Raw genomic sequence first — 23,323 nt, 5'->3', positions numbered from 1 at the left:
CTCCCTCCCCATCTCTCACATTGACCGATGAGGCATACAAAGTGGTCAAAAACAGCATGAAACTGGAAGATTGGGAAAGTGTTAAAGATCAGAAGAAAGCCACAAAAAGAGTGATAAAGACCGTAGGAAAGAACATGAGAGCAAAGATGTATCACAGAATTTAAAGACATATTTTCTATGAAAACTTTAAATGAAAAAGAGTGGCTGAGGTAAATGTTAGTCCTTCAGGGGACGAGGAGGGCATTTAGTTATGGATGAATGAAATGGCTGACGCACTGAACAGGTATTTTGTATCGGTCTTCACAGAGGAGAGCACTAATAACATGCCAGTGATTGACAAAGAGATGGAGTCGGTGAGGACCTGGAAACAAACGTTATTATGGAACGCTAGTGTTGAGCAAGCCCATGGAGCTAAGGATAGACAAGTCTCCTGTCCTGGTGTAATGCATCCCAGCGTGCAAAAAGAGACAGCGGGGGATAAAACAGGTGCACTGTCAATAATTTTACCAATTTGCTGGACTCTGGGCAGTTCCAGCAGATTGGAATGCAGTGGCGCTGCTGTTTATAAAGGAAGGTAGACAAAAGATTGGAGAAGTAATAGTTCAGTTAGTGAAACATCTGTAGTAGGGAAAATGCTTGAGTCTCTTATCAAGAAGAAAGAGCAAGGCACTGCTCGATCTCCCCAGTGAATACCTTCCCTCACATGGAACAGCTGAATGACTTTCTCCCCCATGTGAATAGCGTGATGTTAAATAAAGACCATTGAATTTAAGACCTTGACAGATCTTAAAGTTTTTTTCCCCCTACAGACAGGGGAAAACCCTTTTGTCAGTGTAAAAACCAACAGTGTGACACAAAGCTGGATGACAAAATAAATCTGTTCACACAGAATGTCTGTGTCAATGAGTCTCCAGGTGGTCTGTGAATTTTCAATCCTTCTCACAATCCAGATATTTCCATGGTGCTGATCTCCTCGCATATCTCCAAGTTGGATGATCTGGTGAATCCTTTCCCATAAACACAACATATTTATGGCTTCTCTGTCTGTGAATATTTTTAGATTGTTAACTGGATAATGTTAAATAATTTCTGCAGTCAGTTCACTGGAACACTCACATTCCTGTGTGTGTGTGTGTGTGTGTGTGTGTGTGTGTGTGTGTGTGTGTGTGTGTGTGTGTGTATGTGTCATTGTTGGGGCTTGACCACACACAATGTTGTTTGAAACCTTTGCTCACTGACATACAAGATAATCATGTTCCCTTTATGTCCAAATGAATTTAGTGACTCTGTTGGATCTTTATATCATGTCTGATTTGTCTCACTTCTTGCGAGAGGTGCAAGTGGAGTTCAATGCACCTAAATGTGAGGTGATGTGCTTTGGGAAGAATAACAGGAAGGCAGAATATTGGGTCAATGGAAAGATCTTGGTAGTGTGGATGTGCAGAGGGATCTTGGAGTCCATGTACATAGATCTCTGAAAGTTGTCACACAGGTGGATAGTGCTGTTATGGCGGCATACGGCGTGTTAGGTTTCATTGGTAGAGGGATTGATTTCTGGAACCACAATATCATGCTGCAACCATACACAATGCTGGTGTGGCCAAAGTTGGAATATTGTGTACAGCTCTGGTCCCCCCATTACAAAAAGGATGTGGACGCTTTGGAAAAGGTGCAGAGGAGATTTATCAGGATGGTGCCTGGTCTGGAGGGAAGGTCTTATGAGAAAGGCTGAGAGACTTGGATCTGTTCTCATTGGAAAGAAGGTGGCTAAGGGGGAATTTGATAGAGACATATAAGATAATCAATGGATTAGATAGACAGTGAAAGTCTTCTTCTTAGGATGATGTCGTCAACTTGTACGAATGAGCACAACTACAAATTGAAGGGTGATAGATTTAGACAGATGTCAGAGGCAAATTCTTTACAAGGAGAGAGTGGTAAGTGTGTGGAATGTCCTACCTGCTGAGGTATTCAACTCAGCCACACTAGGGAGATTTAAATAATCCTTAGATAAACTCATGGATGATTTTGGGATAGTGTAGGGGGACGAGTTGAGAAAACTCCACAGTTCGGTGCAACATTGAGGGCTGAAGGGCATGTTCTGTGCTTTATTGTTCTATGTTCTATAATCTGAATCTTTATCCAAGGTGGAAATGACAAATTCTACCATAGATTTCAGGGGACGGGGGAAATATAAAGAAAATAAAAACCGAAAGAACAGAAGATGCCGTTGATCAGAAAACAAAAACAGAAGTTTCTGGAAATGCTCAACAAGTCTGGAAGCATCTGTGAAGAGAAATCAGAGTTCACGTTTCTGATGAAGGACCCAAACGTTAACGGAATTTTATTTTCTCAGATGCTGCAAGACCAGCTGAGCATTTCCAATAACGTGAAAGTTTAAAGGGAGTTATGTCAGGCAAGTTTCTAATGCAAAAGGTGGTAGATGACTAGAATGTACTCTCCGGGGAGGTGGTAAAAGCAGAAATAATCACAATGCTTAAGAGGCATTTGGGAAGGCACATAAGCAGGCAAGGGGTTGCCAGGGATATGGATCATGTCCAGGCAGGTGGAATTAGTTTAGGAATGGCATCCTGATGGGCCGATTATTCAGGTGCTGTACTGTTCTGTTTTCCAGGGGGTACAACGTGTGGATCGAGAGTTAATATGTTTTAGAACACACCGTTGAGAGAAGCAATGTAGAAAGGAAATATATATTTGCATGGCACAGACACAAAGAGTAGAGACTGAGGGAAGGTGGGGGGACAATGTGTACAATTCTTTAAAGGAGAGAGGACATAATCAAAGTGTTTTGATCAAAACATATGGGATCCTGGGTTTCATTAAGCAATTTCATTGATGGGATATGTCACAGTCAATCATTGTATCCAATTCAGGTCAACAGATTCCTGCTCAGGAAGGATCTGAGTGATCTTCACGGTGTGGAGTACAGACTTACTGGTGTGGTGCACTGATGAAGAAAATGCAGTCCCTGGAATGATTTGGAAAAAATCAAATGTTATTTTCTTTGAAGAAATCAAGTTGAATATATCTTGATAGAATAAAATGGATAAATTATAACACATCTACATAGAGCAGACAATAAAATAAATTGCACTTGATAGGTGATGGCTCAAAATTTAAGACCAGATATAACGTTTTGAGAAAGTGGGAGATGAGCAAGTGTTCCCGTTGACTGTATTGGCTGGAAATATGCAGAACATGCTGCCTATTATATGGTGCAAGTAGAGATGGTCAATGATTAACGAATACGATTATATCAGATCTGAGGGAAATAAACTTTCAGGGTTTTGGGGACAGTTGGAGAATGCGAATAAGGGATTCTGCTACAGAGAGCCAGCTTGGATTTGATGGGCCCCTTTCTGTGCCATAATACATTTTTTTGTCCTTGCTTAACTTGTTCTGGTTGTTTGTCTTATCATTTAGGTAAATCTACTCTGTGTTCATGATCAGACCAACACAGGTTGTCCTTCCACAGGAGATAATGTATACAGCTTTATATTTGGTTCTGGGGGAGTCCCCAGGTAGGGTACACAGAATTGAAAATCTGCTCCAGGATGTTTTTTACCAGGATTGTGATTATCTTGAAACATCTAATGCCACACCAATGCCTGGAATGCTTTCTGACTGACTGACTAACTAAATGAAATATGTTCCTTCTACAGCACGTTGCTGGCTGGAGTTCTGTGGCCAGTGTTGTTGCACAAGGATCAGAATTGGAACATCTATTGTCTGTAACATATATCAATGATTAGCATGGAAATGTAAACGATTTAATTAGCAAGTTTCTAGATGTTACAAATTGATGAAGCTATGAATCATGAAGAATGTTGTCAAAGGATAAAGCAAAAAAGAGATCAGTTGTAAAACCAATACGAAGATAGATTTTAATCCAGACAAGTGTGAGGTGATGTATTTTGAGAGGCTCATTGCCAGAGGAATGCATTCACTAAGCCAAAGGGCTCTCAGCAGCATTGATGTACACAGGGATCTTCAGGGGCAAGTTCACAGCTCCCTGAAAGTGGTGAAGGAGGTGGATGGCATAAATGCCTTCTTCTGTCAGGGGAGTGAATATAAAACTGTCATTATGCCACCTTTGGAGTATTGTGTGCTGTTTTGATCACTACATAAAAAGGAGGATGTGGAGGCTTTGAACAGCGTGATAACAGGTTTACCAGGATGTTGCCTGGATTGGGAGAGGTTGGATAGACTTGGAGTTTTGTCTTGGGAAAGTCAGTGGCTGCGGGTGATCCGAAAGACTCAGACAGTGTGAAAAATCTGAATCTTTTTCCAAGATGAAAATGGCAAATTCTACAGGCCATATATTTAGGGGAGTGGGGGCAATTTTAAAGGAAATGAAAACTGAAACAACTGCAGATGCTGTAAACCAGAAACAAAAACATTATCGGGAAAAGTTCAACAGCTCTAGCAGCTTCTATGAAGATAAATTAAAGTTAATGTTTCTGAGGAAGGGTGACCAGACCCGAAACATGAACTGACTTCTCTTCAGAGATGCTGCATGATCTGCTGAGCATTTCCAACAACATCTGTGCAAGGTTAAAGACAGTTGTGTCAGACAAGTTTCTTATGCAGAAGGTGGTAAATGACAAGAATGTACTTTCCTGAGAGATGGGAAAAGCAGAAAAAAATCACAACTTTTAAGAGGCATTTGGGCAGACACATAATCAGGCAAGGGTTGGCAGGGATATGGACCATGTACAGGCAGGTGGAATTAGTTTGGAATGGCATCATGATCCTCACAGACATGGTGGGCCGATTATTCCGGTGCTGTACTGTTCTGTTTTCCAGGGGGAAGAATGTGTGGAGCGAGAGATAATATTTTGAGTAGAATATGTCTCTTCTTTAGCACACACAGTAAGTTTGTGCATTTTGAGAGAAGCAATGTCAAAAGGGAATATATATTTGAATGGCACAGATACAGAGAGCAGGACAGCAGGAATGCGGGACAATGTGTACCAATCATTAAAGGAGAGAGAACATAAAGTGTATTGAGTAAAACAAATGGATGCTTGGCTTCATTAATGTGGGAACACTAACAAACTCACGAAAAGATGCTGACCCTGGACAAAGCTCTAGTTAGGTCACAGTCAATCATTGCATCCAATTCTGCTCAACAGATTCCTGGTCAGAATGAGGAAGTTAAAATACCATAGAGGGGCCAGTTTCCGTACCTTTTGCTTCTCTTTCAGGACACCGTGGGGACTCAAGGATTAAACATTCCTTGCCAAAGGCCTTATTTCATCAACTGAAAGCCTACACTCTTAGAATACAGACAGAACACCTCAGAAGGGGGAGGCTGACAGTATGTCAACATAGAACCTCTTGCAGCCACACGTGTGGATTGCCCCGTAACCCCAGACAGAGGAATGTGTCCCTTTCCAGACAAGACTGAGAACCCTGGATACAACCCTATTAAACTGCCTTCCCCTCCCTTGTCTTAGCTCCCCTCCTATTAGCATAGGTAAGTGAATCCCCCATTTACTGACGGAAGAACCTTTCTGCCTTAATCTCTTCCCATCAACACATAATCATGAACAATATGATAATCAATTTCTGTAATCCATCACACGTTATCACAGGACATCATCATTTATCAAGCTTTGTAAATTCATAAATACCTGCTTTAAACAAAGTAATGACAATCGCCCATGTGACTGATATACCTTTGTCTAGTACCTATTAAATATACTGTCTCTGTGATTAGATTACTTACAGTGTGGAAACAGGCCCTTCAGCCCAACAAGTCCACACCGACGCGCCACAGCGCCACCCACCCATACCCCCTACATTTATCCCTTACTTAACACTACGGGCGATTTAGCATGGTCAATTCAACTGACCTGCACATCTTTGGACTATGGGAGGAAGCCGGAGCACCCACAGGAAACCCACGCAAACACGGGAGAACGTGCAAACTCCACACAGTCAGTCGCCTGAGTCGGGAAATGAACCCGGGTCTCTGGCGCTTGTGAGGCAGCAGTGCTAATCACTGTGCCACCGTGCCGCCCACAGACTGTGGGTAAGGCAGAGATTCAAAGAAGAGTCTCTACAAGTAGAGATTGCTTTGAAACTCTCGCCGGCTGTCCAATAATAGACCTAGATATAGCAGACAAAAATATCTGTATTCGGTAGGTGATGGCACAAGAATTAAGGTCAGATGTAAAGTTTTGAGACAGCCCGAGATGAGCAAGTGATTCTACTGACTGTATTGGCTGGAAATATGCAGAACATTTTGCTTATTATGGTGGCAAGTAGAGAAGCTCAATGATTGATAAAAACAATTAGATCAGTTCTGAGAGAAATAAACTTGCAGAGTTTGGGGTACATATGGGGAATGAGAATATTGGATTTTTTGCGACAGAGAGCCAGCTTGGATTTGATAGGCCTCTTTCTGTGCTCTACTGCATTTTATTTGGACTTGCTTAAATTGCTCTGGTCACCAAGTAAGTTGTCATTTAGGGAAATCTGCTCAGTGTTCCTACACAGCCCAATACAGGCTGTCCCTCCACAGCAGGAGATAATGTTTACTGCTTTATACTGGGTCCTTGAGGGGTGGGGGTGCTAACAGTGTGTGTAACAGTCTGCGAGCATTTATCTGAAATGGCAAAACACCAGTGCAGTCACACTAGGGACTGACTCTGGAAATGTGGGGAATGCCAGAAGGGAATTCTTTACCCATTCTATCCGGAAATGGGCCAAACCAGTCAGACTGGGGAGCTGTTCACCTGCTCTGTGCGTGTGGGGGGGAAGGGATTCACTCAGGCATCCATCCTGCTGAGACACCAGGGAATTTACTGATAGCCAAAGTTGAAGGATTTTTTTTTCTCTTTCTCACGCCAAGTAAATGAACAATGGTTTTGGCAGCTCAAAGTTTTGCACACAGAGATCTTAGCTTTGGAAATGTTCACAACATTGTTGAACATGTACAGATTCACACTAGGTAGAGACTTTTATTTCCCTTTATTCATTCACAGGATGAGGGTGTGGCTGGCCCGGCAGCATTTCCTGCCCATCCCTAATTGCCCAGAGGGCAGTAAGAGTCAACCACATTGCTGTGGGTCTGAGGTCACAATGTAGGCCAGACCAGGGAAGGATAGCAGCTTCCTTCCTGAAAGGGCATTACTGAACCAGATCGGTTTTCTGAGAATCGATTAATGGTCATCATTAGACTCTAAATTCACAAGTTTTTTTTTATTGAATTCAAATTCCTCCATCTGCTGCAGCAGGCTTTGAATCCAGGTCTCCAGAACGCTATCTGGGGTTTATAGATTAACTGTCTCACGACAATACCACTCAGTCAATACTTCCCCACTTCGCTGTCCATCTGCACAGAGTGAACAGTGATTTTCTGGTTCATCAGAACTGGTTAATCACATGTAATTTTGCTCAATTATTGCAGGAATTGGATGTTGATTGGCAATTGACATCCATCTCCGAACCATGTATTCTGGGGTTTGTTTCTGGTGATGATTGGAAGCACCATCAGTCTTGTTACCTTTGGGGATAAAAAGAGTTTCAATTAGCTTTCTGTTAAATGCATGGCTATCAATTCTATTTCACAACTCTCAGGCAGATTAGTTTCTTTTGAAGGGCTCTCCATCTCCCCAACCTCCTCCATCCTTACCCCCAAGAGTGCAATAATCTTATAGAGTCTCTTTATGACAATGAATGAGACAATCTGATCAGCTGCTTCTTTCCCTACTCCTATGTCAAATTGGATCTCAAACTCCCCTTGCTGCAGGTGTGATCCTGCATCATTGTACAGTGTTGCTCGTATTTCATGTCTTGGCCTATCAGTGTTCATGATACTGCATGTAGTATATGGGGCCAACAGTGTAAGAGTTTAGCTCTTTCCTTCCACCAACAGCAGTAGAATTGTACTCCAACAAAACTTACAGAATCATGGCCCATCATATCCCCCAATTTACCTCTTACCATCGAATCAGAGGATCACTCCTCGTTCAACTGAGAGAATTCAGGAGGGCATGCCAGTAACAGCAGCATGAACACCTAAAAATGAGGTGTTAACCTGATAAAGTTTCCAAAGAGGACTACTTGTGTGCCAAACAGTATAAGCGACAAGTGATAGACAGAGCGAAGCAATCCGGGAAACAACTGAACAGATCTAAGATCTGCAGTCCAGCCACATCCTGTTGTGAATGAAATCAGAGCACAGCTGGAGTTCTGAGGACAGTTTTCTTCAAGATATTAACAAACAAGAACATCAGACTGGATTAATTATCATAAAACTCAAGTCCTTTTGATATTCATATATTTACAATCAATGTTCAATTCACCAATGTAGCTGAAGGTAAAGACAATCTTGAAGTGATTGTAACAGTGGAGACATCTGAATACTTGATCAGCAAATTTAAGCCTGTTGTGTTTCGATAGTAATAATTTTAAAGAAATTTTAAAAAGTAAGGTGACTTGAGTATAATGGAAGAAATTGATTGGTGGGTAGCTGATAATGTTGTTTTAATCTGAAGTTAATTTAGGATTATTTAACAAATAAACACATGGTAGGGAATCCAAGACCCATGGAGTGCACACCCAGTTCCATGTGGGAAAACCAGGATTCTTTTTTGTGAGAGAAACAACCACAAGAACACGGAGGTGACATGGGAAATGTCAGGAACACTCGTTTGACTGCGGTTAAAGTACTGCACACACTTCTGATCCCCACATTCCAAGGTTGATGTGATCACACCAGAGAGGGTACAGAGGAGATTGATCAGAATGTTTCTACAATTGGAGAATTTCTGCTCTGAGGAAAGGTTGGATAGGCTGGGGATGATTTCCGAGGAGGATGAGCTGAGATATAATTGAAGTGATAAAATGCTGAGGAATCCAGATTGAGTGGATAGGAAGGAGCTATTCTCGAACAGAGAGGTCAGAAACTGGAGGATTTAGATTGAAACTAATTCTCTGAAAGAAGGGGAGGGGAGATTCATTTCACTCGGAGATGGTGGGGAGCAGGAACTCACTGATGGGGTGGCAGAGGCAGTAACCAGCATCACATTAGAATAAAAGGACATGGATGTAACTGAGATGCTGGAGCAGGCAGGGCTGCGGACTAAAGTCTGCAGAATGTGATCATTGTGATTTATTTAACATTTCTCCAATTTGAGAATTTATGAACATCATCCGACCTGAATTCCAAATGTCACAATAAATTGATCAGAAAGTTACAGCACATATTGAGGCCACTTGGCCAATCCTGCATGTCTTGACTGCAATAGAATGACCCAGGCTTTACAGCATTCTGTACTCACCAATGAGAGCAACAGTTTCAGACTGTGAACTCTGCCCTCTATGTTGTTATAATCTGTTTTTTCAATGTATTTCTTTGACAGCTGCTCACCTTGTTTCCTGGTTTCTTTCCCAGCCCTAACTCCATTCCCCATGGCCTTGAGGGACTACCATTTCTGCAATTTAATCTCTCCTGCCTTCCCCTGTGTGACACTGTCTTTTTGTTCTTGTCTCAACACCCACCTTGCTCACAACCTGTTACATTTCTGATGTTTCCCAGACCTCCGTGACTTCACTGCGCCCCGAGTCACTGGCCCGAATTTTGAATTCTCTTCCTCGTGAGATAATCGGAAATCTTTCTGGCTGCAGCATCTCCCAGACTCTCTGGGCAATAAACAGCAATGTGACAATGAGCAGGGATCATCTGTTTTGATTTAATTGGGATTATAGCACTGCTGCTTCACAGCACCAGGTACAAGGTTGGAGTCCAGCCTTGGTCAACAGCCTATGTGGAGTTTGCACATTCTCCTATGAGAGCCCCCTCCAGGTGCTCTGGTTTCCTCCCACAGTTCAAAAATTTGTGGGTGAGGTGGATCAGTTGTGTGAAATTGTCCACAGTGTCCAGGATTGTGCAGACTCCGTGGATCAGCCATGGGAAATGCAGTGTTACAAGGACGGAGTGCTCCAGGTGGATGCTCTTTGAATGGTTGGTGGGGTTTGATGGGTCAATGCTCTCCTTCCACACTATCAGGATTCTATTCTATGATAGAGGATAAAGCAGGGCGTCCTTGGAGAAGGATCGTGTGGTATGTATCAATGTTTCAATGTGTTTAGGTAGAGGTGGGCATCGCAGGGGATACAGTGCTTTATCTCCACCGCTGCCCCCTCACCCCCCAACTCTACTTTGATTTGGTCCCTTCCCACTCTGTCACATGGAATGGTTTGCTTTGCCCGTAATGGGCTTTGTTTGTAAATATTCAATTGGTTACACGGGTGGTTTCCTGCTGGTGATTATATATTAACAAAACCCAAAATGGCGTAATGATGAACGAGGGAAGGTTGCTCAGCTGTGTGTGATAACACTTCTGGGTCGGAGAAATTTGTGGGGGCGGGGGGGAGGAGAACACTTCACAGCTCACAGAATGAGAATTGAAAAGCAGTTAAATAAAAAAAAAAAGTTCAAAATTAAAAATTTTCCCTGGAGTTTGAATAACTGGAAAGTGATGGTGTCCGGGAATAGACAGGATTTTGTTTTACAGGACGTTTGAAATCCTTAAAAACTTAAGTCCAGATAGTTTTTGTTTTTTTTTTATTTTTTTTTTATAGTATAAATAGCTACAATATTTTTCAACCAAATTCAAAAATTTTAAAAGACATATTTTTAAAAATCCACCAAACCATCCATCACCCAAAACTGATGTGGAGGTGCAATCTCCTGCAGAATCCCTGCCCACACCTTCCGACCCAGCTCCATGACTATATACATACCTGGGAGATAGTAGCGGGAGGCCATTCAGCTTTTCACTCCTGCTCCACCATTCAATGGGAAACAGCTGACCACCCAGCTCAGTCTCCTGTTCCTGCTGTGTTCCAATCCCCTTTCATGACTCTACCTCGAAGAACTATATCTAAGTCCTCCTTTGGCTTCACTGCCTTTTGTTCCAGTGATGTTGCGGTGTTACTGTGTGGGTGTAGGCAGGGGTAATGTGATGGTGCTGCCTCCTGGAGGATGCACTCAGCATCCCTCATCATCCTGCAGTAACATCAACTGGGTTTCAGCAACTAGAGATAGCAACCGTTTCCAGGATATGGGCATCACTGGCTCAGCCAGCATTTATTCCCTATCTCCAGTTACCCTTGAGAAGATGGTAGTGAGCTGCTGTCTTGAACCATTCGCAGTCCATTTGGCATAGATAGACTGACAATGCTGGGAGGGAGAGTGTTGCAGGATTTTGGCAGAGTCATTCTCCATCTTTGGTTCTTTAAGCACTAGGCAACTTAATCACAATCTGCACATGATTTTGAGATTTCAGTCTGCAAATCTTCACCGTCTAGCACCCTGTATAAAGGAATATGTACAGATGAGAAAATTCAGAACAGACAATTCTAGTTTCTCTAGAATATCTTTTTCCCTTTCTTCCCCCAAAGCTGTAACCCTCCAGCCCACTTACTCTCTCCCACCATTCTGGCTCTGCTACTCCTGAGTGTACACCCTCCCCATTCTCATGGAGTTGTTGATAAACAGATCCATGCCACCACTTCCCATCCCTGGTTGGACTCTGCAACCTTTCTGGGTTCACTTCCTTTCCCTTCAGTTACTGCAAGTCAATAATGTAACAGCAGAATGAAACAAAAGGAAACAGAAAGGGAGGTGGCAGATCCTGGACAGAAGAGGAACCTTCAGTCTGGGAGAATAGGTCAGAGCCTTCTTTGTTTCTCATTGGTCGGTTCCAGGGTTATGACTTTTGGGAATGTAACTTGGTCCCATGTGGGTGTGGTGACACTTTAACCCCCAAACAGACCAATGCTACAAGCAAATACGTTCCTCCTCCAGACAATCACTGTGTGAAATACTTTCCACTAGTTACACCAAAGCACATGCTCCAAAACCCACCCACATTCTGCACGTGTGCAGTGCCACGTTTCCCCACAGACGTTTGGTCCCTGCCTCGGAATTTGGGAGTTGCAGTCCTCATGCAGCCACTGGAGCCCTGTCTCTGGAACGTGAATGAAAAGTGTGGGATGGAGGATGTTGTGTATCGGATCCCCTTTCAGACACACGGGACATGTGGGCCGTCACTGGGATTTACTGAGACATCCGCTTAGACAACCGGATTTCTGACGTGAGGAACATAGATTCAGCCAACTGGAGAATTGGGAGGTTAATAAGGCGCAGTAGGTTTTAAGCAGAGGTGGCTCAGTGGCTAGCACTGCTGTCTCACAGCATCAGAGACCAGAGGTGACTGTGTGGAGTTTACCCATTCTCCCCATGTTTGCATGTTTTCGTGCAGTTCTCCAGTTTCCTCACACAGTCCAAAGATGTGCAGGTTAGGTGGATTGCCCATGCTAAATTGCTGAGTGTCCATGCACGTTAGCCATGGGAAATGCAATGTTACAGGGAACAAGTGGGTCTGAATGGGATGCTCATTATAGGGCTGGTGTGGACTCGATGGATGAATACTGTTTCTGCACTATAGGGACTCTATTCTATTCTCATGAAGAAGAATATACTTGTCTCAATGTGTTGTGAATCTATGGAATTCCCTGTTCAAAATGTGGTGGATGCCAGGACAATGAGCCAATTTGAAGAGATACAGATGTTGTATTTGCAATGAGATGAAGGGTGAGAGAGAGCAGGTGGGAACATCCAGCTGAGACCGAGGTGAGCTCAATCATCACCGTATTAAATGGTGGAGCTGGTTTGAAGGGCTGCATTGCCTCTCCTGTGCCCAGTGCTTATCTTCTTACGGTAATAACTGGAAAGCTGAATCCAAAAATCACTACCTTCACCAAAGGAGATTTTCGGAAAATGACAGATAGTCGGGTGGATTAGCATTCCAATCTTAGATAGTAAGGACGCGTGTAGGAGATAATGATTTTGCAATTTTAAACTGAGGGGAGACAGGGATTTATGGTTTTAGACTGCGTAGTACATTCGCAGCATCCAGAGTTTTGAGAATATCTATCCTGTATTTTATTACAAAGCCAAGGCCACAGATGGAAAGCTGGAAGATTAGATCCACTCCCAAGATCCAGTGCTTAAACAAAAGGAGACTACAATAGGATGAGGCAGGAGTTGGCTAACGTAGACTGGAAACAAAGACTTTATGGTGGGAAAGTTGACAGAGAGTGCGGGAATATCAAAGCAATTTTTTGAAATGCTCCGCAAAAGTATATATCAGGGAAAAGGAAGGACTGTAGGAAAAGGAGTCATCTGCCATGGGTGGCTCAGGAAATAAGAGAGTCTATCAAACTGAAATAGAATGCATACAAATTGCCAAAGTCCAAGGAGATTAGAAAAACTTTAAAGATCAACAGAAAGCTAGATGGGATTGGGAGAGAAAAGTGATGAGTAGCTATCCCCAGGGCCAGAATACCAGTTTACACTGCTCGAGGGGAACCTATCGTGTGGGGAACATATGGCCTCTGTAATTGCTGAAGCACTTCACTGTTACCATAGAGATAATCCTGATCAAGTTAAAAATCACAGCACACTCCAAAAGCTTGTACTTGCAAATAATCCTGTTGGACTATAACCTGGTGATGTGTGGTTTTTAAACTTTGTCCACCCCACCACCGGCTCCTCCACATCAGAATCCTGATAGACAGCCCCACTGAAACTGAAGCGCCTGTCAGATACTTTAGGGATCCATAGGGGCGTGGGGGAGGGGTGTGTGATTTAACCATAAAGTGCTGAACTGAACTAGACTTTCTAACTGCCGTTGCCATGGAAATAATACTGAGAGACAGTCTCTATTCAAAGTCACAAGCCACAAAGTTATAAGAATGGGAGTGGCACATCGGACAGGCGGGGAGTTACCTGATGCTGCCTGGAGGTGTTTTGCATGTACACTCTCCACATCAATAAAGACACAAAGAAGACCTCTAAGTTCTGCGCCGAGTTATTCCTATCCAGCAGGGTTCAGGAATATGAGTACACAGCAGTCAGTCTCACAGTGGAGGATACAAAGAGCATGGCAGTAATTGATCAGGAGACGTAGGAAGGTGACGACCTCGATAATAACCATTATCGTGAAAGTGTTAGAGCTGGGCAAGTTAATGGAGCTAAAGGTAGACAAGTCTCATTGCCCTGACGGAATACATCCCAAGATACCAACAGGGTTAGGGGGAGAAATAGCAAATGCACTTAGAGTCATAGCATCCTGCAGCAGAGACAGGCCCTTTGGCCCAAACTGGCCCATGCCGACCAGAATGTCCATCCACACTAACCCCATTTCCCTGCACTTGGCCCATCTGCTTCTGACCCTTTCCTATCCATGTATTTGTTCCAAATGTCTTTTACCTGTTGTTGAGTGTTCCTGCCTGAACCACTTCCACTGGCAGCTCAGTCCATATATATACCACCCTCTGGGTAAAACAGTTGCCCCTCAGCTTCCCTTTGTTTTTTTCTCCTCTAACCTTCAACTGATCCAATCAAGCCGTCCAATCCTTGGGTTCCTGGGAAAAAGACTGACTGCATTCACCTTATCCATGCCTCTCATAGTCTTATACACTTCTAGAACAGTACCCCCTCAGTTTCCTCTGCTCTAAACAAAAAAATCCTCGCTTGTCTAACCTCTCCCTATAACTCAGACCCCTGAGCCCTGACAACATCCTTGTAAATTGTTCTGCACTTTTTACAGTTTAATAACTGAAACCTACATTACATTCCTCATATTTCCAGTATTGCCCCACGGCGCTGGAACCGACAACGCCCATGGATTACAATCCATGATCGAGAATGAACTCCTTTACAACAATCCCATTTCCATAGTATTTCCCATGGTGCAGGTATCCTTGTGTCTTTCTGGTTGCATGGTTAATTAAAGACTTGTCCTTCTACAAAGCAAAGTTGTGGCTTAATTGTTCCTGGAGATGTGCCATGATTTTTCAAACTTTCAAAAACAAATTAAATCTCTCTCTCCACACTCACCATGCTGACATGGACTTGGCTGTGTCTCAGTACTTTTGCAGTCACACTGATTTGAAATATTGGCCCACGGACAGAATACACACCTTTCCTTCCACATGAAAAGGCCAATGATATTCAGATTGGCACGGATCAAGTAACTATCAAAACTGAACATGAAGTTCAATTTGAATTTCTCATCTGCAAATCCACCCTTTCAGTACCAGACAACAGAGCACACAAGTTACCACCGTTAATACAGGATGGAAATTCATAAGACAATTGTAGTACTAACCTGCAGTTTCCTTGTTCCCCCAAAGCTTTAAACCTCAGTCTCACAATTTCTCTCTTCTGTGAGCTGAAATCCAAACCAATTCCCCCACTCCTTTCCTCCATACCCTGTTCTCTCACACTCTCTCTTCGAATTCAGTTTCCTAGCTCCTGATGAGAACCATCCTGCACACTCTGGCCAAGACCCATCTTACTAAAATGAGCCAAATTAGAACTCTAATTGCAGCCCCATCCTTGTCCCTTTCCATAACAACCCTGAATCTTCACAGAAAAGTTCTGATAACTTTTTGCAAAACGCTGCACCACTGATAGTCTGATCACATGTCAGGATAGCAAGAAAAAAGGCCATTCCCCTGGGTCCTGATCCCAGAGGGAGGAAGCTGCCAATGACAGATGAATCCCTCACAACCACAGCCTCCTTCCCAGGCACTGTGCATACTCCCACAATTGCCCAGCACTGTGCCCATACACTGGTCTCCACTCCTACAGTACGTGCTCCTGATCATACAGGAGCCTGGGTGATTGACAGCAGCTGCTGCCCAATATATCAGAATCCCTACAGTATGGAAACTGGCCCTTCGGCCAAACAAGTCCATAATGACCCTCCAAACAGTAACTTATACAGACCCATGCCCTCTAACTAATATAATGGGCAATTTAGAATGGCCAGTTCAGCCATCCTGCACATCTTTGGATTGTGGGCAGAAACCGGAGCATTCGGAGGAAACCCGCTCAGACACGGGAAGAATGCACAAACTCAGGTTTTGGCCGGAATCGAACCAGAGTACTTGGTGCTGTGAGGCAGCAGTGCTAACCACTGAGCCATCTCTATGGACAGGAAGGGGCGGGGCTGGAGAACTATGGTAATGGGATTGTAAACAATGAATGAATGTGGAGGACACTGGGGGATGGACAGGTCAGTGAGGGACAGGAGCAGTGCAGCAGCAGGAGGGAATCCTGGACAAACTGAGCAATGGGAGAGTCTGACAGGAGATAAACTACAGGAAGGTTCTGTTTAGAGGCTCAGGCAGGGACAGCTGGGAGGCAGTATGGCTTGGTGGCTTGGGCACGTTTACTAATCAGCCTCTTCAAAGATGCTGTTACTCAACTCTGAGCCTGATCCTCCTAGTCCAGAGGTAAGGACACTTACACTATTTCCTGGTGGGCAAGGGATACAGGGACTGCTTTTCAAAAGGAACTTACCTGGGTTGCTGACATTAACAAGACTCAATACACAGTCACTGACAAAATGCTGGTGTACTTGAACTTCATCCAGAATATTAACACCTATAACTGGGCAACGCAGACCCCAATGTACAGAGTTAAATCCTGGATATTAATAACAGCTGTGTTCATGGGAAATGATACTTCATGATTTTGATTCAGTTTTTTTTGAAGAAGTAACAAAGAGGATTGCTGAGGTCAGAGCATGGACATGATCTACATGAACTTCAGTAAGGCATTCGACAAGGTTCCTCATGGGAGACTGGTCAGCAAGGCTAGATCGTATGGAGTACAGAACTGGCTCGAACGTAGAAGGCAGCGGGTGCTTTTCAGGCTGGAGGCCTGAGACCAGTGGAGTGTCACAAGGATCGGTGCTGGATCCACTACTTTTCGCCATTTATATCAATGATTTGGATGTGAACATAAGAGGTATTGTTAGTAAGTTTGCAGATGACACCAAAATGGGAGGTGTAGTAGACAGTGAAAAAGATTACCTCCGGGTACAAGAGGATCTGGATCAGATGGGTGAATGGGCTGAGGAGTTCAATTTAGAAAAATGTGAGCTGCTGCATTTTGGAAAAGCAAACTTTAGCAGGACGTATACAGTTAATAGTAAGTTCCTGGGGAGTGCTGCTAAACAAAGAGACCTTGGAGTGCAGGCTCATACTTCCTTGAAAGTAGAGTAGCAAGTAGATAGATTAGTGAAGAAGGCAGTTTGTCTGCTAGCCTTTATTGGTCAGAGCATTGAGTATAGGGGTTGGGAGGTCATATTGCGGCTGTACAGGACATTGATTCGGTAACTTTTGTAACATTCCATGCAATTCTGGTCTCCTTCCGATCACATGGATGTTCTCAAACTTGAAATGGGTCAGAACAGAATTATAGGATTTTGCCAGGGTTGGATAGGCTGTTTTCCTTGGAGCATCAGAGGCTGAACGGTGACCTGAAAGAGACTTTTAAAATCAGGCCGGGCATGGATAGGGTAAATAGAGAAGATATTTTCCCTCCAGAGGGGGAGTACAGAACTAGGGGACTGGGAGGGGGTGGGCGGAGGAACAGAGAGGGTAGGTGGATCGAGACTGGTGGGACAGAAATGGGTGAGGACAGAAAGTAGGATTAGAGAGGAGGGGAACAGAGGGGGCGACTGACGGTTGGGGGGAGGGGGGTAACCGACAGAGAAGGGGAGCAGACCGAGGGGGTGCAACTGACATAGGGAGGGGGGGAAATGATGGGTGTGCAACCGACGGGGGAGTGACTGACAGAGAGGGGGAAAGACTGAGGGCGCGACAGACCGACAGATGGGGGGACAGAACGATGGGTGGCGGCGACAGGGGTGGTGGTGACCAACAAAGGGCTGGCGAGAGAGAGGGGGTAACAGACAGAGTGGGAGGAGACGGGGGAACACAGAGGGGGAAGATGGAGACTTATTTTATAGATCGACAACTCAACCCTGTCCCTGTTTTCTCCTCCTCAGCTTAATTCCGCCTGAAGGTCACAGAACAACTGCATAGTTTCTGGAAAGTAGAGTTTCAGGCAGATCAGGTGCTGAACGTGGCATTTGGAACATGCTGATCAATAAATGGACTCTGGTTCGATTCCACTGTCTGTGTGGTGTTTGCACATTCTTCCTGTGTGTCTGCGTGGACTTCCTCTGGGTGCTCTTAATTTCCTGCCACAATTTCAAAGACACGCAGGTTAGGTGGATTAGCTTTGGGTAATGGTAGGTTACAGAGTTAGGGTGGAATGCTGTTGCGATGGTTGGTATGGTCTCATGGGCCGAATGGCTTGCTTCCACATTGTAGGGATTCTGTCACTGAGCATAGGGATTAGGAGGTCACGTTGTGGCTGAGTAGGGTATTGGTGAGGCCAGTTTTAGAATACTGCATTCAATTGTAGTCTCCCGATTTCAGAAAGATGTTATCAGAATAGGAGTCAACCTCTTAATAGCAAGTCCTTGGGAAGTGTTGACAAACAAACAGACCGTGCAGTGTAGGATGATAGTTCCTTGAAAGTGTGGTTGAGGTAGACAGGTCAGTGAAGATGGTGTGCAGTATGCTAGCTGTTTTTGGGCAGTGCATTGAGTATAGGAGCTGGGAGATCATGTTTCGGTTGCACAGTTTATTTGCTTGGCCACTTTTGAAATGAAAATGTGTTGCTGGTTAAAACGCAGCAGGTCAGGCAGCATCCAAGGAGCAGGAAATTCGACGTTTCGGGCATAAGCCCTTCCTCAGGAAACAGCTTTAACCAGCAACACATTTTCAGTTCTGATCTCCAGCATCTGCAGACCTCACTTTTTACACTTTTGACACTTTTGAAATGCCCAGACTGCTTTCAATTCCAGTCTCCCTGCTATAGGAAAGATGCTGGGAAATTGCAAGAGTTCAGAAAAGTTTTACTAGGGTATTGCCAGTATTCGAACATTTGAACCATAGGGAGAGGTTGAATAGGCTGAGGCTATTTCCCTGCAGCACTGGACACTTTAGGTGGATTTATCGAACTTCATAAAATTATGAGGAGCAGTGATCGGGTGAATAGTCATGGTTTCTTTCTTTCCCAGGGCAGGGGAGTCCAAACGAATAATGTGAAGTTTTTTCCAAGGTGGAAATGACAAATTCTGGAGGAGAGGGGGAAAGTTTAAAGGATATGAAAACTGTAACAACTGCAGATTCTGTAAACCAGGAAGAGAAACAGAAGTTTCTGGAAAAGCTCAGCAGGTCTAGCAGCATCTGTGAAAAGAAATTAGAGTTAACGTATCTGAGGAAGGGTGACCAGACCCGAAACTTTAACTGATTTTTCTTCCTAGATGCTGCATTACCTGCTGAGCATTTCCAACAACATCTGTGCAAGTTTAAAGGGAGTTGTGTCAGACAAGTGTCTTGTGCAGATGTTGATAAGTGACTAGAATGTATTCTCCTGGGAGATGGGAAAAGCAGAAACAAACACAATTTAAGAGGCATTCGGACAGACACATAAGCAGGCATAGGTTATCAGGGATATGGATCATGTTACAGGCAGATGGAATTAGTTTGGGATGGCATTATGATCTGCACAGATACGGTGGGCTGATTACTCTGGTGCTGTAACTGTTATGCTTTCCGGGGGTAGAATGGTTTTTGAAGAAGTAACAAAAATGATTGTTGAGGGCAGACTGGTCGACATGATCAACGTGGACTTTAGTAAGGCATTCGGCAAGCTTTCTCATGGAGACTGGCCAGCAAGGTTAGGTCTCATGGAATAAAGCGGAAACCAGCTATTTGAGTACAGAACTGGCTCAAAAGTAGAAGACAGAGAGTGGTGGTGGAGGGATGCTTTTCAGACTGGAGGCCTGTGGAGTGTCACAAGGATTGGTGCTGTATCTACTATTTTCCGTCATTTATATCAATGATTTGAATGTAAACACAGGAGGTATTAGTAATTTTGCAGATGACGCCAAAATTGGAGGTTTAGTGGACAGTGAAAAAGATGACCAAGGCTGCAATGTTTCCTGCAGGTGTCACCATTTCAGATACTGCCCAACCTGCTGGGGATCTCCAGCACTTCTTGGTTTGGATGCAGGTTTCCACCATTTTGCTGAAGCACTTGGAGACAGAGAGCTGTACAGCTCCAGATTTTGTTGACTGATTCCTGGGATGTCAGGACTGATGGATGAAGAGGGACTCAATCCTCGTTTAATCCTCCTTTCCTTTGGTTTTCGGAGCCGCTGACTACATCACTAATATTCTACCTCCCACTCCCTGTTCTGAACCTGACCCATCTAACCTGACACTTTAGCTCCCATCCCCCTGCCAGACTAGTTAATACCTCACCAATGGAACTGGCAATAGCCCCCACCAGGAGATTTCTCCCAGCCCTGCCCAAGGGTAACCGGTCAGGCTGGTACAGGTCCCACCCAACCCAGAAACGCTCACAATGCAGAAAGAACCTAAACCCTTCTCTGGTACACCATTTCTCAAAGCACACATCCAGCTGATCTACCCTCATATTCCTGCTCTCACTAGCACATGGCACTGGGAGCAAGTCTGACATCATTTCATTTCAGGAGCTGCATTATAATGTGTCCCTGCTCTCCCAATATCCAGCTTTCAAACACTCATCCCTTTGTTTCATGCTGTCGTTGGTATTGATGTGTTCTCCAACCACGGGCTGTTTACCCTCCAGCTCCAGAATATCCTGTAGCTGCACCATGATATCGCGGATCCTATCATCAGGGAGATAACATACCATCCTGGATTCATGGCTGTGGCCATAGAAGTGCCTGTCTGTATCACTGACTATTGAATCCCCTGTCACTATCTTTCTTCCCGTTTTGGGCAGCAGAGCTATCTACGGTGTCATGAACCTGGCTGTTGCTGATTGCCTCTGAGACCAACACATACGCACACACCCACACGAATCCCAAGCGGTATACAGTATCTGTTTGGGAAGGGAATAACCACTGGGAACTCCTGCACTTCCTTCCTGAGCCTTTTACTTGATCTGATGGCCCCCCATTCCCTTTCTGCCTGTGTAACCCTCACCTGCAGTGTGACTAACTCACTGAACATGCTGTCCATAACATTCTCAGTATTGCAGATGCTCCACAGTGAGTCCACTCACAGCTCCAGGTCTGAAAAGCAGTTTCCCAGTAGCTGCTGATGGGCACATTTCCTGCACACATAGCCCATCAGGGACACTGGAAACATCCCTAATTTTCCCACATTGTACAAGAGGAGCACACCATGGGTCTGAGGTCTCCGGTCACACAGGCTCTCTAGATTCAGCTAGTTACTCCCATTTAGAGAATTTAAATGAGCGAGCAATCTTCCTACCCTTCAAACATTGTAATCAAAATCCCGTATTCTTTACTTAAGTTGATACGTTATACCTTAAAAACTGTTACAAAATTTCCACAGGTATCGCTTACAAACTGGCTGTTCCCTTTGGGACCATGTGAATTTCTGAATGGGCTGAAACAAAACGGAGTTTCAGCTTCACCTTCTCCCTGTCCCACCTCGCCCTGTTTACACCCAACTCCAAAACACTCATTGAGCCAAGCAGCCCTCACAGTGCAGCCCTGTCATTTTCATTGTCTGCTCACACCTACACTGCCCTCAGCCTTCTGTACTGTTCCAATACATCTCAATGGGAGCTCAGGAAAAGAATCTCATCTTTCAATTCAATCCTTTGTAGCCCCAGAGTCAACATGGACCTCAGCAGTTTCTGGGTGAACAGACAGTTGTTAGAATCTGGAACATTCCACCGAAAACGGTACTGGAATTTGTGTTTATAAGGAGCTGCAGGGAATTGAAAATAAGGAGTTTACAGGTTAGCATCATGAAGTGGGTGATTGGGACTAAATCTGACAGTCCCTATAAAGAGACGAAGTGCAACCTGGACAAATCTGTGCTCTCTCTCAGACAAAAACAGACCGAGCTTCCAGCTGCCTGCCATTTTAACACACGAGCCTGTTCCCTGGCCAACATCTGTCTCATTCTTAATGCAGTGTTCCAGGGAAGCTTGATGCAGAACACTCCAGAACATACCAAATGGCCCTGTATTTCAAGGACAGCAATTTCCCCTCCCATGAGGTCAACAATACCCTTCAGTGTATCTCCACCACTTCCTGCACCTCTGCTCTTGAACCCCACCCCTCCAACCGCAGCAAGGATAGAACCCCCAAGTCCCCGCTTTTCAGCCAGATACAACACATCATCCTCTGCCATTTCCACCACCGACAATCAGACCCCACCAACAGAGATATCTTTCCCTCCACACCCCTTTCAGCATTCCTCAGAGACCATTCCCTGTGACTTCCGCATTAGATCCATGCTCCCCACCAACCCATCCTCCACTCCCAACACCTTTGCCTGCCATTGCAAGAGGTGTGAAACCTGTGCCCACACCTTCCCCTCACCTCCATCCAAGACACCAGAGGTCCCTTCCACATCCAGCAGAGATTTTCCTGTACATTGAATAACCTCATCTATTGTGTTCATTGCTCTCTACAATGGGGAGACAGGACGCCAACTTGCAGAATGTTTCAGGGAACCTTTCTGGGAGACGTGCACCAATCAACCCCACTGTCCTGTGGTCAACCATTTCTACAACCCACCCTCTCACTCTGCCAAGGACATGCATGTCCTGGGCCACCTCCACCACAAAATCCTAGCTACATGACTCCTGGAGCAAGAATACCTCATCTTCTACCTTGGGACCCTTTAAGTACAGAATCAATGTTTCATCATTTCCCCTCCCCCCACCATATCCCAGATCCAGCCCTCCAACTCAGCACCACCCTCTTGAACAGTCCCACCTGTCCATCTTCCTTCTTAATTACCCACTCCACCCTCTCACCATTACCCTCCACCAGCATCTTCCTATCGCCTTCCCAACTACCTTCTCGCCAGCCCCACACACACATCCTATTATCTGTCAACCCTCTTCCCCACCCTCATTCCTGCTGAAGGGCTCAGGCTCAATATGTCAATTCTCCTGCTCCTTGGATACTGTCTGACCGGCTGTACTTCTCCTGCGCCAAACTTTAACGTAAGCTGGAAGAACAAACCTCATTTTGTACTTGGAGGACCCTTCAGGCCTCTGACCTTAAAACTGAATTCATTAATTTTAGGTCCTAAGTCTCCCACGTCCTTGCGCCCTAGTGCCCCACCCCACACACCAGGCCTTGTTATTACATAGCCTGCCATTACACATTACCTATGGTTAGTCACTAACAGTCTCCATTAACATCTATTCACTCTCCCCCAGCCAGATCATTATTCATTCCTTTGTCCAATTGCTGCTATATCTCTTTTTGGACTATATCACCACCTATCATTTACTCCTTAACCCCTACCTTCTGCATATAAACTGACATTTTTTCTCAGTGACATCAGTTCTGAGGAAGGGTCA

The 23,323-nt window shown here is 44.6% G+C and overlaps 1 long non-coding RNA gene across 1 annotated transcript in view; it reads right to left on the bottom strand.

Moving 5' to 3' along the window:
- Positions 1-10,867: 10,867 nt before the first annotated feature.
- LOC132813550 (uncharacterized) overlaps positions 10,868-23,323 on the bottom strand; it is a 32,928-nt gene continuing 20,472 nt past the window's right edge. The window contains exon 5 of the long non-coding RNA XR_009644103.1: positions 10,868-11,350. This is a non-coding gene — a long non-coding RNA (uncharacterized LOC132813550). The remainder of the gene's footprint in view (positions 11,351-23,323) is intronic.

Source organism: Hemiscyllium ocellatum, unplaced genomic scaffold (genome assembly GCF_020745735.1).
Source record: "Hemiscyllium ocellatum isolate sHemOce1 unplaced genomic scaffold, sHemOce1.pat.X.cur. scaffold_383_pat_ctg1, whole genome shotgun sequence".
NCBI lineage: Eukaryota > Metazoa > Chordata > Chondrichthyes > Orectolobiformes > Hemiscylliidae > Hemiscyllium > Hemiscyllium ocellatum.
The sequence above is the reverse complement of the archived record's forward strand: the minus strand, read 5'-3'. Positions and strand labels throughout refer to the sequence as shown.